General features: G+C 37.2%; 1 pseudogene across 1 annotated transcript; it reads right to left on the bottom strand.

The window, feature by feature from the left end:
- Window positions 1-12,210: 12,210 nt before the first annotated feature.
- LOC309868684 (transcription factor BTF3 pseudogene) lies at window positions 12,211-12,944 on the bottom strand (annotated as a pseudogene). Its single transcript has one exon. The product of its transcript is annotated as a transcription factor BTF3 pseudogene (transcript).
- Window positions 12,945-18,424: the final 5,480 nt, after the last annotated feature.

Below are 18,424 nucleotides of genomic sequence, written 5' to 3'. Positions count from 1 at the left end.
CCATAGCACTCATCTCTTCTCACAACTATGGCCCCTATTTATGTATTATGCTTAATACAGGTTTTCCACGTATCCTTCCATTAGCGTCAAAGCTCATGGGGGCAGGGATCATTCTCTATTTTGTTTACTGGTGTAACAAATACTAGCCACTAGTATAACCACTCAAAATATTTGTAGGAACCCAGGAATATTGGAATGAAAGAATGGCCACTACTGGAGGTCAGAGCTTACCCATCATTGTGTCACAGTACTCTGATGGGCTACCAATGGGTTAGAGATGTGCTGGGACGTTGACACTCTCATCCCTTGAGGCAGGGTCTATGGCAGAAGACCTGGACAGCTGTGTCTTATTGTATGTGGCCTCCTCTGTTTATCTCAATGTTCCTCATAATATTGCTGACTTTCCATATGCCAGGACGTTTAAAAGTTCAAGAAACACTGCAATGGCTAAGCTGTGCCTTGCCTTGTGAAAACAGACACATTGTCCACTTTCACCCTATTAGGTAGAATGCTTGGGTTACTTCCTGGAAGTGCCTCTGTATTTCCATGTCCATATTCCCCCAGTTCAATCAAGCATTGCTTCAATGACGATGTGTGTCGTTGATCAAATAATTTTTTTTTAAACAGATGATTTTATGCCATTAGCTGCATATTTTAGAACATAAAGAATGTATGTTAAGTGAATAAAAGAATTAATATGTAATAAAGGAGTGGGGAAATATTTAAAATGTTAAAATAATTGGTGGTGTGGAGTGCAGTGGTGAGAAAATTAGGTCTGAAAGGTGGTATGAATGTTTATGTCTGGTTGCTCTGATGGAGGTTCCTTAAGAGGGAAGAAGTGTGGTCAGGGAATAAGGGCAGATAATGGAAGATCTTCCATACAAAGACATCAAAGTCTAGGGATCTGCTTCCCAAAATAATTCTCCTGGCCCGCTTATTTATCACAAAGAGAACTCTTAACATCCCTTCTAGGTTTATCCTAACCTGAGTATAAGGAGGGTCATAGTACTAGATTTTTCTGTACTAGGTTTCTAAAAAAAAAAACAGTATCATGGGGCAATAGGTAAGGTGTTGGCTGCAGGGTGAGTGGGTATTCAACCAGAACTGTAAAGGGCTGACAGGCAATGAGCCAGAGATGGAGAATCAAGACCAAAAAAGCCAGGGGAAGCCTGGGAAGTTGGTTGGATTTGGGAGCGCCCGGAATCTGGCAAGCACTAGAGATCTTGTGGCCAAGAGTTAGGCGGAAGCCAGGAAACTCTGGGTTCATGAGGTGAAGGCTAAATGGGGTGGGGAGCAAGAGTTAGGAACAAGGCAGCAGGAACCAGCAGCAGGGATGTCTTGAAACCAAGACAACTATTTCTGCCAAGAAGCCTCAGGTATGCCTCTTGCCAAGGCAAAATGCAGCATCTGGAACTGTGCTCCCAGGCCTGCAGGTGGGAGCGGTGTGAAGAAGCTAGCATGGCTCAATGACCAGGATGGAACTATGTCCAAGGGAAGGTTCTGGCGTTCAGACTCTCTCTCTGAGAAGTCATCTCCCTTTTCCTTTTTCTAGATTTTATGCAGCATGGAAGGATGAAAGTTATATGTACTGTGACAACCTGTTTGGAATTTTGGGGGCAGTCATCAATTTCAAGCATTCCATCCCCTAATGGAGGTGGCCCCATATTGCTTCCTCCTTTGGCATCTCTCGTGTTACTCTGATCCCTTTGAACCTCACTTTGATTTAGAAACTTTGGGACACACATGCCAGTAAGCCAGACATAATGCACGATCTCTAATGTCCCTTCAATAGTAGGGTATGGCTAGGGGAGTCATGACTGTCAACTCTGAGGACTCAAGGCAAGGTTGGTAATGTGTAAGTGGGGGGAGTTCAGGATGGGACACACCCAGGATCTGACTGTCATGCAAAGGACCTAGGTTCTCTATTTGTGATTTTAAGAATCAGTTGGTGTAATAAACATGGTTTCTTCCTCCATCTATCCAATTAATATTTATTGAATGCCAGGTCTGTGCTTCTTCCTACCAGTGTTAACCTGACTCTTGGACAAGCCTGAATTTTTTAATTGTGCCATTGAACTCCTTTTCCCTTTAGCTGACACTTAGCTCTCTGAATGGATTTTGCTGTAGCTTTATGTTATTCTTACCTCCTGCAGGCTTTTCTGGTATCTTCATTTCTAATCACTAGGCAGGCATCTAGAAGTTGGCTGCTAGCCTTCCGTGTTTTTTTTTTGGGGGGGGGGGTTCTATTACATATTCCAAAACAAGAAGGCATTTTCAAGGAAGATGAAAACTCAAGGAGTGGACAAAGTAGCCTGTACTCCAGCTCCAAAGACATTAGGACTTGGTATTCCTGGCCCTGTGAGCCATGAAGGCATATGCTACTTAGGTGACATGATTGGACCCTGGGGACAGATGTGTCAGATCAAGTAGATCTGATCTGGCAAAAGATAACTAGAAGAGACAATAATAAGGATGGTGATAATTTGTGAGTCACTGTAGCATAGTTATCAGGGAGAATGCAGACTTAAAAGTCAAGAAGACACAAGTTCAAATAACAGTGGTGACACTTACTATCTGTAATCCTGACCAAGTTTACTTAACGTTTAGGTCTTAATTTCTTCATCTTTGATATGAAAATAAGGACACCTACCTCAGAGTGAGCATTTCTTTGAAGATTAAATAAACAAGGTCATGTATTTGAAGTGCCTGGAGGATGAGTCGTGTGGTCACAACAAAAAGTTGGTGCTTACTAAAGGGCAGGTTGTAATCGGCATAACTGCCTGTACTGAGCAACTATGATGCTCTAGATTGTCACTGCATGACGATGTTTACTGTCACCCAGGGGGTAAGACTTACTCCATTTACTCCATAGAACTGAGGACCCTGTTGCTTAGGGAAATGACATGAATTATTCGGGGTCACACAATAAGAGATAACTGGGCAAGGCAGGTGAGTACAGGAAAAGCAAATGAACATTTATGGAACACAGTACCAAATACTGTATCAGATGCACTATAAGCATTAATTCATTGAATTATAATAATCCTAGGAGATAAGCATTACAATCCCATTTTATATGAGGAAATCGCAATTTTATAGAGGCCTAGATGTAGAGAGTTAGGATTCTAGCCCAAATCCAGCTGTTCCCAAAGATTATGATCTTTTCATCTTGAAAGGAGGGAGGGAAGTTAAGGCTCTGACTTTGTCCACCATGAAATTAAGTTTGTCCATATCTCCTCTGATGGTTTGCTTTGCTTCCATTCTAAGACACCCCATTTGTACCCCAGTAAAAGTGAGACCTGGTCTCCCAGGGGGATTAAAGTCTGTGGGCATTCTTGATGCCTGGTCACTGAGAGAAGCAGTATCCTTGGTTTGTGGGGTCCAGGCAAATGTGTCATATCATTTAGAGCAGATGGTGTCCAGACCTGGGCACAACACCAAGCTTTAAGAATGACAAAGAAAACCCCCTATTTTGGGTGCCTGGTTGGCTCAGTGGGTTAAGCCTCTGCCTTCGGGTCAGGTCCTTGGATGGAGTCCTGCATCGGGCTCTCTGCTTGGCAGGGAGCCTGCTTCCTCCTCTCTCTCTGCCTGCCTTTCTGCCTACTTGTGATCTCTGTCAAATAAATAAATAAAATCTTAAACAAGAAAAAAAAAAGAGAAAACCCCCTATTTTATCTCGAGAAACTGAGAATATTGCTTTTCAGGAAAAAAAGTGAAAATAAATAAACAGGAAAGAGAAGGAAACTCAGGTCAGATGGGGCTACTTAAGTCTGGCAAGTTGCCACTTTAGCTTGCTCTCTTCCCAGGGTGGCTCCATCCTGATTCAGAATCTTCTAGGGCTTCCATAGACACTGGCAATGTGACTGCTAAAGGAAGCAGGAAGAGAAAGTAGAGTTCTTCACCAGGTGTGCTGTGACAAAAAGCAGGAGGGTGAGGAGGCCAGAAGAAAAACAAGTACTCTTGGAAAGTCTCCATCTGATTTCTGTTTATGACTCTCACAATGACAGGAGTGGGTTCGTTGGTGTGCTCAGAGGAAGGGGGTCTTATGCCCCAGCCCTGTGCTGGGGCTTTATTTTCATTTACTGAGCATTAAGTACATAGTTATCAAGTACCTACTGTGTGCTGGATAGAATACAGCTGTGAGGACTCAAAGTCACTGCCCTCCTGGGCATTCTAATGGGAGGGAGCGTCCTTAGACAATTAACTAAGTAAGTAACATAGAGTATGTTGTAAGATGATAACTGTCCTGAAGAAAAACAAAGTTTAAAAAAAAGTGGGGATTGGTATAGGTACAGGCTTCCGGGGGAAAAAAGTGGGGATTGGGAGTGCCAATTCAATCACTTTGAGAGAAAGGTATTCGTATTATCTTAAGTTCTCAGGCAAGGAAACGGAGGCCAGGAGGAGTTCAGTTCTTGAGGCCACATAGCTGAGTAGTGAAGTTTCAGCTATAAACCAGCTCTGTTTGAATGAAGCTTATAATCTTTCTTTTTAATTTTTGAAGTGCCAACTTTTTATTTTAAAGGACATTAAAAAAATCCTACCATCTGTTATCACCATCATTCTATAAAATAAATGATTAAAATCTTTAGCTTTTTGTTGCTCATTTTCTTCTTTATACTTCTTTGCTGTAGCTGTGTGTTGAAACAAAGGAATATTGGAAAGGGCAAGACAATTTCTTCTTCAGAAGTCTTTTCTAATGGCCTGGTGGGCGGTGACAGAATTCCTTAGCGTATGCCAATAGAGAACGAATGTACACTATATGGGTCAGTTAAGAAATGCTCTTTCTCCTGCTAGAAGCAAAGATGTTTTTGAGGTCTGCATTTCAGCCTCAGGGCCGAAGATGAGCTAGAACAAAAATTCAAAAAAATTCTATTTAAGATAACTTGTATTTCCATTGTGTGCAAACGCATGGGAGAGTTTGCATTAAAGTTCTGAACTTTGCTGTTGACAAGCATTGTTACCAATCAGTAGCCCATGTCCAGCATTGTGGTCATCATTTGATCTTTTATTAAAGAAAATTCTTCCAAAAATATTAATTTAAAAATTAATGTCAACACTTTCTGACATTCCATCCCTGAACGCTGAGGAAGAAAAAAGTTTTAGAGTTTTTTAATAATCTTGGTAAATATTATTTGAACTTTACTTCAAGCCAAAACAAGTTTCATGGGGGAAAAAAAATCCTTTCTTTGGCCATGGGTAATAAATTTGGCCAGGAGGGCCTGGAAGCAAGAAATTGAACATGCTAAATACTAAGTGGGCATTCATACCCACGGACATCAGGATTTTCAGAGACATTTATTCCATTCCCCTAAAATGAGACATGTTTTCAAGAAAATCCTCAATTCTTGTCCACCATCTTTTTGTCTCCTTAGTAGGTGTGTGGATATAATACATGGGCTTTTTTTTTTTTTTTTAAACATTTGGCGGTTAATAAAAAAAGCCACTGACTGGACACATTATCCAGTGTTCCTCATGTTTGGTGGAAAGAAGAAAGAACTGGGAGGCTAATGATTCACTCTAAATCCAAACATCTCTCTCCAAAATCAAGCTTTTTTAAGGATTAATGAGCATGTGTGTATGTGGGGGGTAGACATGTGCGTGCGCGTGGGCACATACGTGTGTGTATGTGTAGCAAGTAATGTGTCAACTAAGTTTTCCATCTTTTCCTGTAAATGGAGCTTTTCTTTTTTTCTTTTCTTTTCTTTTTTTTTTTTTCTTCACTGTGGCTTATGAGGAAGAGATCTCAAGAGTTTGAAGTACCAGATAGGATTCCACAAAAAGAGGGTGTTTACTTTCTTTTATCTGCTTGAGTAAGTAGAGCACAAAGGAAGACAGAGAAACAAAAGCAAGGGAGGAGGAAGAGGGTGGAAGGACAAAAAGAAAAGTGGTTGGGGGTTATCGGGGCTCTGGATTGGCTCAGAGGTGGAGAAGAATGAAAACCCCTAAAGAACTGGCCACTAATTCTTTCAACCCCGGGTGCCTGCTAAACCCAATCCAAGAAAATGAGTACAGAAGGTGAAATGGATTTAGTCTAGCAACATTACCTGGTAAAAGAAGAAAACAATCAACTTTTGTTTCCTCCCATGATAGAAGTTAGATCTATTCCCTGTGAAGCATGGGAGGAGAAGCCACTTAACCTGGGCTTACAGTCTGACTCTGCTCTCTCCAGCTGGTTGGCCCTGGACGAGCCATTTGGAATCCTTCACCTACAACACGTTGGCAGTAATATTACTTTTCATTCCTAATTCATACAGTTGCCTTGAGGACCAAATGAAATAATTTGTTGTATGTTCTTTCAGCAAAGTTTATCAGGTACCTGTTGTAAGAAGATGGACAGACTCCTGCCTCATGAACCATACTTTCTAGGTATATTCTAAGTATATTTCAGTATATGTTGCAATGTATGAAATATGTATATATGTATATATATGCACATATATAAATGCACACGTATATACACATATATACATACTATTCAGTATAGTAAAATACGGAAACATACTTTATTTTGTGAAGATCGTTATTGTGTTACTATCACATGTAGTAGAAGTTAATAAGAGCATCTTCTTGTGGACCACACAAGATGTGTATTTGTGTGTAGATATGTAAATGATAAACTTAATTTAACAGCATATGTGGTTGGTTGGCATGTTACCTCCCTGACAGTTGGCTACATCCAGCTTATTTTTATTCATTTAAGTTTCCCAGCAGATAGCTGGTGCTGCCAAAAAAGAACACCTTGGGAAGAGGAGCAGGAACATTTGTAGGTAACCCAACTGAAGATTGCTATTAACTGCTTCGGTCAGTTTCAATAGAACATTCATACCCAGAGAGGGTCATTGCTCTCAGACTCACTGAGTCAGATGCTGTAGATTGCCTTTCTTTAGCTGGGGCATTGCCTTTCTCAAAGGCAGTAAAATCACTGCTATGGTTGTTAATATCTGAATAAAATACAGTCAGAATTTGCTCTTGCCAGAAACTGCAGGGTTTCTGGAAAAGGATCAAGAGTCTCTTAGCCTTCTTGCCCTCATCCATTCCTATTCCAGTTTTTTCAGACAGTTTACCACAAGGTGGAGGTAGCCAAAGTCAGGGGCAATGGAGGTTCATTAACTCCCAGAACAATCACCCTGGACCTGACCCCAGCTGTTGGGAGTGATGAGAAAGAGGAGAGGAGAGATGATCCTGTCAGGGATGGAGATTTGTCAAGTGAAAAATAGTTCTGTAAATTATTCTTATTTCCATTTTGTAGAAATGAGAGTGAAAGTTCTGGTTAAAGATCTAATAGAGGTGATTGTGAAAACATACATTCTTAGAATTACTTTTCTTTTGCAACGTTCTATTCCCGAAAGTTGTGATGTTGCCCTATGGTGCTTGTTGCATGATATTTTAAGTTTGCTCTCTGAAAGCACTTTCCTTACCCATCCAATTTCCACAACCAATCTCTCCCTGAACACCAAAAAGAAAAAAATCAATGTGAAAAATGGGAGGAATGGAATGAGTTGAATGAAGTATAGCATTGATTTTATTTCATTCTGTTTAATCCCATCTGTACTACTACTACTAATTGTGCTAATAATCCATAGCACTTAGTGACTGCTGCGTGCCAGACATTTGTTAATTGCTTTACATGCTTTATTTTAATTAGTTCACTCAACCTCCTGAAGTAGATTTGAGTAGTATTCCCATTTCACAGTTGAGGGAACAAGCTTAAAGAATGGAATAGCTTGCCCAAGCCACCCAGCTGGAGAGTGTGAAAGCCAGGATTTGAAGCTATGACTTAATTCCATGGTGTTAATCACTTAGCCATTCTGCCTTGCCTTAAATTCCGTCTTTAACCTCTTCTTCCTTTCTTTCTTTCCACCCCACTCCTCAACTGTAGTCCTTCACGCCCATCAGATAACTAAAGAACCAAATGGTAATGTTAACTAAAAACAACAATCTAAAAAAGTAAAATCTAAAACACACAGAACATCAATATTTTTTCTTACTCTTCTAAGTTTGCAGAGACATATGTATCATTTCATGATGGCCCAAGAGCAGAGCCAGTCTTTCAGTTAGACTGTAGCAACCCTACAGTGGGCTTAAATGATAACACTTCTTGCACATCCTCAAAGCAGATTTCAGGCATGGAAAAGAACTTGCACTTATTAGGGTCTGGTTTCTAAAGGCTTTGCTCTTGCCAAGAACAGCACTGTGAGGTGATTATGGGCCATTGGTGGTCTATGGCAACCAAAGTGACAGGGCTTTTCATTGCTTCCCAAGAAGAAAGACAGCAAATATCTGAAGACTTAAATGAAAAAAATTCCAACTTGATTAAATGAAGTAGAAAACAAAGAGTTGAGTGATGCTTCCAGAAAGATTTGCAAAAGTGAAAAGAGCAAATATAAGTGACTCTGAAAAAAAATATAAAATACCCCAAAGAAACGTCTCCATACTTATGATGAATAATGTCTTGAGTGTTTTTTAAAGCAGTAGTTCCATTGGCTGGGAGTGGTTCAGCTTGTTCCATTGGGATTGGGGTGGTCTAAGAAAGGGAAGGGCTTCCATGTTTCAAAGTTGGATGGGGGTGTAAAGAGCATGGCTCCAGGTGAGGGAATGAGCAAAAACAACATGAATTTACAATGCGCTAATCGTACATACAGCCTCTACCAGATGCCAGGCTTGAATTAGATCAGCATGGAAAATTTTGGTTTGCCCAGTTCACTGCATCTCATCTGTGTGGGGCATTTAAAGTATATGTCTGGCAGATGTATTTGGACTATTATTAAGTTATTTGGTGAATATATAAAATCTATTTTTAAAAAATTGATACTTAATATTTTTGCCAGCAATTCACACATTATCCACTAAACTGGAGTGGAGACATAGTATTATGCCCTTTACAAGCTCTTTCTTCTCATAGGCTCAGCCAGAGGTCTCTCCACAAGTATAACAATGGCCTCCAGGCTCGGAAGTAGAAGCCTGCTCCAAGAATTCCCTTACTACTAAAATCACAGAGTTTTCTTTTCTTTCTCCTTCATTCCCTTTTTCATTCCAGTTGCACTGCAATTTCCACTGGCCTAGACCTCCTCTAAGGGGATGTCTGGTATTGTGTCTTGGTGTCTTGGAAAGAAAAAAGGTACGAGAAAGAGTTTCTCTCAAAGGCAGCCCTCTCAGTGATTTATATTCCAGACCAGAGGCAGATATGTCTCCATACTATGAGCATGTGAACAAGAATAATATCTTCCTATGACTGGGTGTTAATGTACTTTTCTAACTTACTGAATCATCACCAGTAATAATAGTTTGGTATCAATGTGACTTTTTCACTTACAGAGGATGCTAAAGATTATTTCTAAGTAGCTTCTGAGCACTTTCCATTATACTTAACTGCTGGCACACTGCAAGTGTTCAGAAAATGTTCATTCCCTTTCTCTCCTTTCATTTATCTTTTTCTTATTTTCTCATTCATTTCTCCTCCTCTACTTCCATTTTTCTTCATTTTGCCAATTTTTATCTTTTCTCCTTTCCTTCCGTTGGTGGCCCTCTGACTTGGAGAAGTTCCTGAGGTCTTCTGTCTAGACCTGTGCTGTTCAATATGGCAGCCACCAGCCCCATGTGTCTATGGAGTACTAGACATATGGCTGATTTGAGATGAGCTTTGAGTGTGCAGTGCACCCTAGATTTAAAAGACTCAGTATAAATAAAGGACAGAAAATATCTCAGCAATAATTTTCATAATAATTACATGTTAAAATGATATATTTGATATGTTAGGTTAAATAATATATATTAAAAGTAATTTTGACTTTTTCTTATTACTGATTTGTGACTACCAGAAAATTCAATAATTTAATTTTAAAAATTTAAAAATTTCTCTATGTGACTCACACTTTATTTCTATTATAAAGTGCGGACCTAGACTATTTGTGGGGAGGTTTTTTTGGTACTAAGAGAATGATCTGTATATTTGAAAGGCAGCAGATTGCATTGCCCAATCATTGGCAAATTGCATAAATTTACATAACTTTCTTTGGCTTATACAGACCTGGAGATGGAAGAAGATCCAATATTATTCTCCAAAATAGTGTCTTATCTTTTATTTTTTTGAGAGTGGTAGATATATGTCCACTACAGCATTTTCTCATTCAATGTTGGGTATATTCTCCTAGCCCTGAAGATTTTATTGAGATTTAATAACTGTAGTATGCATTAAAAGAGCAATATAAAAACTACTTATCCTAAGCAACATATGTCTTCCCATCACCATAAAGAATCATACTGTGCCTCCCTTGGGAATTCTTCCTCTAAGTTAAAACTGAGAAAACAGTTGGACACAGCCAATAGTTAGTGGCTTTATCCAAGTTACAGATGCTTTGACAGGTCAGAGTTTATCAAATTATAAATCCTTTGGTGATATACAACAATAAACCAGTACGGAGAAAAAGTACAATTAGACTGACTGACAGACATTTCAATTTTTCTTGAAAATCCAGATTAGTAGATCAAAAACAGTAAGATTTAAGTGGAAACATTCTCAGAAATATACTTTATAGCAATTGAGATAGTCAAATGTTTTTGCCAATGTCTAGTTGGGTGAATTAGGTCAAGTCACAGAATTTAACTCTGTCTTGTGTATCTATTTTTAAATATTTATTCACTTTTTAAAATGGAGGTAATACCTGTTCAATGAGAACAATGGATTGAGAAAAATACATAAACCCTTAACAACAACAATTCAAGAGGAAGGAAATGATCACTAAGTAGAAATGCAGGCAGTGAACCATAAACTTTTGAATTTGTTTTCTGGGGGAGCAAAGTTGGTAAACTACTGATCTAGGATAATAAGTGGATGAGAATCAAAAAGAATATTCTGAATATGTGGGTTGGGGAGGAGAGTGGGTGATGGAGGCGGTTAATAAGGGAAGGGTAACTTCTCCAGGTGTAAAATTGATTGCAAAGCAAACATAATTAAGACATAGTAGACCTTCAAGAACATGGAAATCGCTGGAACAAATAAATGGTCCAGAAATTCGTCGAAGACAGGGAACAAATGATCTTTTTAGCCAGTGGTGCTGAAACAACTGGATATCAATATGCAAAAGAATGAAGTTGGACCTCACATATGCAAAAAGTAACTAAAAATGGAACTTATACCTAAATGAAAGAACTGGGAATATAGAACTCTTAAAAGAAAACATAGGCATAATCTTTGTCACCATGGATTAGGCAATAGTTTTTTAGAAGTAACACTAAAAGCATAAGCAACTAAAGAAAAATATAGGTAGCTTGATCTTCATTAAAAAAACATCACTTTTGCATTTTAAAGGACATCATCAAGAACATGAAAAGACAACCCACCGATTGGGAGAAAATAAAGGACTTGTATCCAGAATATATAAATAAATTTTTTAACTCAAATACAAAAGGACAAATAGTCTAATTAAAAAATGAGCAGAAAATTTGCATAGGCATTTCTCCAAAGAAGGTAGGCAAATGGCCAATAAGCACATAAAAATGTATTCAACATCATTAGTCATTAGAGAAATACAAATTAAAACCACAATGAAATACAACTTCAGATCCACGTGCATGGCTATAATAAAAAAGATAATAAGAAGTGTTGATGAGGATGTGGAGTAATTGGAACTCTTATACATTGCTAACGAGATTGTAAAATGATACAGTTGCTTTGTACACAGTACAGCAGTTCCTTAAAGTTAAGCCATATGATCCAGATGTTCTATTCCTTGGTATATACCCAAGAGAAAAAATATCTATATATCTACATATCTATATATACACACACATGGAAACCTGTACACAAATGTTTATATTTATATTATTTATGATAGCCAAAAAAGTAGAAGTAAGTCAAATGACCATCCACTAATAAATGGGTAAGCAAAATGTATATACATATAGTAGAATCTTATTTTATTTTATTTTTTAAAAAATGTTTATTTTTTATAATATAATCTTTTTTTAAAAGTATTTTTTAAAGGATTGTATTTCTCTGACAGTACAAGTAGGCAGAGCAGCAGGCAGAAGGAGAGGGAGAAGGAGACTCCCTGCTGAACAGAGAACCTGATGTGAGGCTCCATGTGGGGCTTGAGCTCAATCCTGGGACCCTGAGAACATGACCTGAATTGAAGGCAGATGCTTAACAAATTGAGCCACCCAGGCAAGATGCCCCTACATATATTAGAATCTTTTTTATTTCCCCCTAGGCAAAGAACTTTATTAATCTTATTTCAAACTTTATTCCCAGGCTTCTTCAGCTTAATAAGCTGCAAAGAATGAATTGTGTATAAGCAAAAACTGAAAAGAGCTGCAGTGTCCAAGGGGCTTGGGCTTAAAAATATTAGAGATCTAGATTTTATCAGATCCATGAACAAAATTTTAAAAAGCAGTCATAAAATAGCAGCCCCCAGTAACTTCTTTAAGTTTTATCTTCTTCAGAAGTTGACTCAATTCAGTTTGCTTCATTCTTGGAAGCTTCATCAAAATTCTCCACAAGATCTGGAACTTCATCATCATCATCCTCTCCGGTAGCAAGTGGTGCTTTTCCATCCAAGATTGTTTGGGCAGAGCTTCAGCCAGTCTTCTTAAACTAGTCAGACTGTCTGCACCAAGTTGGTTTAAGATACTGGGTAGCATTTCTGTCAGCTGCTTTGTCTCAGTATGGCCTGTAATGGTGAAAATGTTCGCTGCCAGCGATGCCTGAACTTTGGGGTTGTTAAAGTGGATCACTGTTCCTTGGTTTGTGAACATATTCACTTCTTCAATACCAGAGATATTGTTTACCCCTAACTTCTTTAAGGAGAACTGAAGTTTTTTTTATCATCTGCTGTAGCTGTTCTATGAACCACCTTCTTCTTTCGGCGAGCAGTTCCTTTCCTACCAATGCGCACTTATGCTTGCACTTTGGAGAGTTTCTCCTGGTTCATGATAGTTTCTTTCATCTTGTTGGAGCGGAAATGGGACCGCAAGGGGGACTAGGGTTGGCGCTCAGGGGGTCTCAGGCAGACCAGCTGAGATTAGGTGCCCATATATTAGAATCTTATTTGGCCATAAAATGGAATGTAGTACTGATATATGCAACAACATGGATGAATACGGGAAGCAAGTGAAATAAATCAGTCATAAAAAGGCCACATTTTGTATGATTCCATTTACATGAAATGTCCAGAAGAAGCAAATTCATGGAGACAGAAAGTAGATGAGTGGTTGCCGGAGGGTAGGGAAGGGGAGGATGGTGAGTAACTGTTAACAGTGGGTGGTTTCCTTTTGGGGTGATGAAAATGTTCTGAAATTAGGTTGTGATGATGGTTGTGCAATTCTGAATGTACAAAGCCCACTGAGTTGTGCCCTTTAGTGTGAATTATGTTTCAATAAACTTGCTATTAAAATTAGTTCATATAAATGGCTTTAATATATAATTGAGGCATTAAGAATAGTGAGGAAAGATTATTTAATAAATGGTATGGGGACCATCTACTTTACAATTTTGAGAAGGTAATAAATTTGTATCTACACTGTGCTTCAAAATAAATTTCAGCGGGGTTAAAGATTTAAGCATCAAAATTGAATCATAGAAAAAAGCAAAACAAGAAAATAGAAATAAATATTTATACAGCACTTATTTATTAAGATAAAATAAATTTCTACACTTAGAAACAATAGAAGAAACCACAAATTAAATGATCAATATAAAAATGACCATATTAAAAACAAATATATAAAAATTAAGGAGTATATGCTATATATAGAAAAAACACTAACAAGAAAGGAAAATAGATTGGCATTGCATATTGCACAAGTATGACTGACAAGGGTTAATATCTTTATTATAGAAAAAATAATTTGGCAAGATGTAAAAATAGGGCTGAGGATATAAACAGTGAATGGGGGACTAGGGTTGGCGCTCAGAAACTCCTACAATTCAAGGCAGGACAAAAGTTGCATAATAACATTTGTTATAAAAGGCTATGTGCTGTGGTTGTGAAATAAAAAGAAATATCTATTCAGTCTAGGGTAGGGAAATAGTAAGGGGCAGTGTAAATTAAATGCGGAAAAATATTCATCCATGCATGTAATCAAAGGTATGTGCCTTAATAATTACCCATTCTTCATCTATTAAATTAGCAGACATTATAAGTCTTAAAGAGGATGTGAAGGAATGGTGAAAGTGGTATATTTGCAAGCAGAGATAATCAATGTAAGGCAGATTAACATTAAATGATAATTCTGTCACTTAAAAGCTATGCAATCTTGGGTAACTAACACAATTCTGAATTTGTATTATTAACTCTAAAATGGTGATGATTCCTACCTTGTAGCATCGATATGAGGACTGGTATTAAGTTCAAATAATCTAGCTGAGTGCTTGGCATGTACTAACTGTTCAACAAAGTAACGAATATAATATTACTGTTGGTCTTAGAAAGAAAAAGAAAGAAAGAAAGAAAGGGAAAGAAAGAAAAGAGAGAAAGAAATTAATTTAGCAATCAGTAATAAGACCATAAGCAATTTGTAAAATAAAATGTTTATATTAATTGATCCAGTAATTCTATTTCTGGCAACATAAATCCTAAGGAAATAATCACTAATACTATTTTTATGGCATTATTTAATAGGAAATAATGTACCATTGTAAGAATGGTTAAATAAATTATGATTCCACTTGCTGGGTGGAAGGATGTGACTGCCCCATGAAGAATGATAATTATGTAGACTATGGAGCTTCCCTTTATAAAAAATTGACACTTCTGTGCACAAAGAATACAATCTACAGAGTGAAAAGGCAACCTGTAGAATGGGAGAAAATATTTTCAAATCATATATTTGATAAAGGATTAATATCCAGAAAATATTAATAGTTCCTATAAACTCAACAACAGTAGGAAAACAACCTGATTAAAAAATGGACAAAGTACTTTAATAGACATTTCTCCGAAGAGAAGAAAATGGACAAAAGTACTTTCAAAGCAGAATCTTGAAGAAATATTTACATCCCCCTCCATATTTGTTGCAGTATGATTCAGAATAACCATGACATGAGAACAATCTAAGTGTTCACCAACTGATGAATATGATATATTATACATATATACACACACACACATACATGTATATGTATACATTTTCTTTATGTGACACATATATGACATACTATGTCACAAAATGTGATATCATATACATGATTATATATATTCCTTTGCATATATATGTGCAGTGAAATATATATATATATAGGCAATGAAATATTACTCAGCTTTAAAAAGGAAGAAAATCCTGCCCCATACTACAACCTGGATGAACCACGAAGATATTATATTATGTGAAATAAGCCAGTCACAAAAAGGCATGTGCTGTATGCTTCTACTTCTATGAGGTATCTAAGGTAGTCAAATTCATAGAAACTGAAAGTAAAATGGTGGTTGTTAGGGGTGGGGAAGTTGTTGAAGGGCTGTAGAGTTTCAGTTTGGCAAGATGACAAAGTTCTGTCCCAACAGTGTGAATATAACAACACTATTCAATTATACACTTAAAAATGGTTAAAATGGGGGCACCTGGGTGACTCAGTTGTTTAACCTGCTGCCTTTGGCTCAGGTCATGATCTCAGTATCCTGGGATCAAGTCCCGCATGGGGCTCTCTGCTTGACAGGGAACCTGCTTCCCTCTCACTCTCTCTGACTGCCTCTCTACCTACTTGTGATCTCTCTCTGTCAAATAAATAAATAAAATCTTAAAAAAGTGGTTAAAATGGTAAATTTTATATTATGTGTTTTTTTCCACAATTTAAACAATTTTGTACAATAGTAGATATGAATTCAGTGCTTGTCACTGTGCTGGGTGCTACAGCAGGAGGAAAGGTGACTTTGGGGAGGTAAAGGCCACATGATCTATACAGGGCCATTTGGAAGAAGCAAGGAGATTGAAAAATCTTTTTTTTTTTTTTAAGATTTTATTTATACAAGACCAGTGCTCTAACCCCTGAGCTATGGAGCCTTCCCCTAATATTTTATTTATTTATTTGATAGAGAGATAGAGAGCAGAAGTAAGCAGAGCGGCAGGCAGAGGCAGAGGGAGAAGCAGCAGGGAGCTCCATGCAGGTCTCCATCCCAGGACCCCAGGATCATGACTTGAGCCAAAGGCAGACACTTGACAGAGGCACTCAGGCGCCCCCATCGAAAATTTTAAAGCATGGATAGAGGATAATTCCATTTACATTTAGAAATATGGGTCTGACTACAGTGTGGAAAATGGATTTGATGAATATTAAATTGTTCACTACAACTATGTAAAAATATGCATGTGAAGGAAAAAACAAAGGGAATTAGTTTATGTTTCCCTTAATTAAAAGAAAATTATTGTTCTTGTCTTCTCTAACCCATAAAGGGTGTAGCCAGCAAAGCCACACAATTTGAAATTTGTAGCAGAATTCTATACCTTTCTCTGGCTTGGCTTACCCTTCCAGTCATGCCAATTGAAGTCCACTTCAGAGGCTGAGTGTCTCCTGTGCTGCCACCTAGTGGTATCTTCCAAGCTGTCAACAGGAATTAAGATTATGCCCATGACATTTTGTTTCATGTCAAATAATCACAGCCCAATCTAAGAATATGGTTGACATTATTCTAGTACATAACCTTAAAGTATGTCTCTGAATACTAGTCTTGATTGGAAGTGGTTGGAGGATGAACCTCGTGATCTCCTTAAATCCCTTCCAGCTTTCTTTCATGTGGCTTAAATTGGAAATAAGATTTTTTTTTTTTAAATCTGGAACTTTTATATTATCATGGCATAATTCACAATAAGAAATTCTGTTGTTTAGGGTTTTTAAGATGTCAGTATTTAATAATTGAAAGACACAAGGGATTTTATAAAACAAATGGTTTTTTAGATCTAGCTATAATGGCTAATTTTTTAAAATTGGCAAATTCTATATTTTCTGTTCCAACTTGCTATCTTGCAGTTAGAAACTTGCTAAAGTGTATGATCAGATAATCCTCAAGGACCAAAAATGGTATACTTTGAAATTCAAAAAAATATATTTTAATATAAGAAAGTCAGTGGCACTTACTAATTAATAATTTTTAAATATGAAATAAGGTAAGGATTTTATCCCATAATTCAAAAGTATGTTGTAATTAATAGGAAATATTAATTTTTTTCAGAAGAAAAAGTAGACCATACACATCAAACTGATATATTTCAAAATATTACTTATGCATCTGGGATTTTCCCCCCTTTCCTTTTCCTTTTATCAGTTGTAAAAACTATGTAGCAAACTATTCTACTTTTTAAATTCCCAAAGGATGTCTCAATTTATGAATGAATTCTTATTTTACAAAAAAACAAAACAAAAACAGAGTATTTGGATCAGATTGTTGGCTTCCAATTCTGACTATGACCTTTGTGGATACCTGTTGCTTGGACAATGAGTTTAATGATTCTTATCTGCAACATGGCATAAAAACCCTACTGACTTGTAGGGATTTTGAAGGATTAAATGAAATAATGCATACAAGGCTCTTGAATTCAGTGCCTGATTTGTAAGAAATGCTCAAGCAATCTTAGCCAACATTATTACAAATGAAGAGAATCTGAACGTTGGTAATATATGGCTATGGATATTAAGCCTTCTATAAAGACTTACTATTGAGGTAAATTCCTATTAAAATGTAGTTATCTACAATAAAAAAGAGAATCTATGCTAATTAAAAAGTCAATAATTATCAAAGCAGCATTATTAAAAAATCTTCAAGCACATCAGTGGTATGATTTCTTTAAAGCTCTGTATGTCTGTCTGTTGAATAATTGACATTTACTTCCAGTAACTTCTTTTTAGGAGTAGTTGTTTGGAAGAAATGATGATCACATATAGATACCAGAGTCTCTTCTTCCTTAGATATCCATCCTGTACAGAGTGTTCAGAATAGAGACAAGAAAATGACTCAGATAAGACCTGTTATAGAGTTTTAGTTAAAAGGCTATAATAATTCAAATATTACATGAAATTTATTCCTACTCCAAAATACTTAAAATAACCTCTTGTACACCAGTACCTTTTAAGTAAAGCATTAATAACTCTTGAATTAAATGATATTTAGTTAAAATTTAAAAGTCATTTTGGGGTGCCTGGGTGGCTCAGTGGGTTAAAGCCTCTGCCTTCAGCTCAGGTCATGATCCCAGGACCCTGGGATGGAGCCCCACACTGGACTCTGCTCGATGGAGAGCCTACTTCCACTCTTTCTCTCTCTGCCTGCCTCTCTACATGCTTGTGATCTCTGTATGTCAAATAAATAAATAAAAATATTTAATTAAAAAAAGTCATTTTAATAAACAAGCCTTCCAAATGTCATTTGAGGTTTTTTAAAGCCTTGATTGTTGCTCCCCATGTTGCTTAACAGGGGAAACAGAACAACTTAAGAATCTTTCA

The sequence above is a fragment of the Mustela nivalis genome (assembly GCF_964662115.1).
Source record: "Mustela nivalis genome assembly, chromosome: 7".
In the NCBI taxonomy this organism is placed as follows: domain Eukaryota; kingdom Metazoa; phylum Chordata; class Mammalia; order Carnivora; family Mustelidae; genus Mustela; species Mustela nivalis.
The sequence above is the reverse complement of the archived record's forward strand: the minus strand, read 5'-3'. Positions and strand labels throughout refer to the sequence as shown.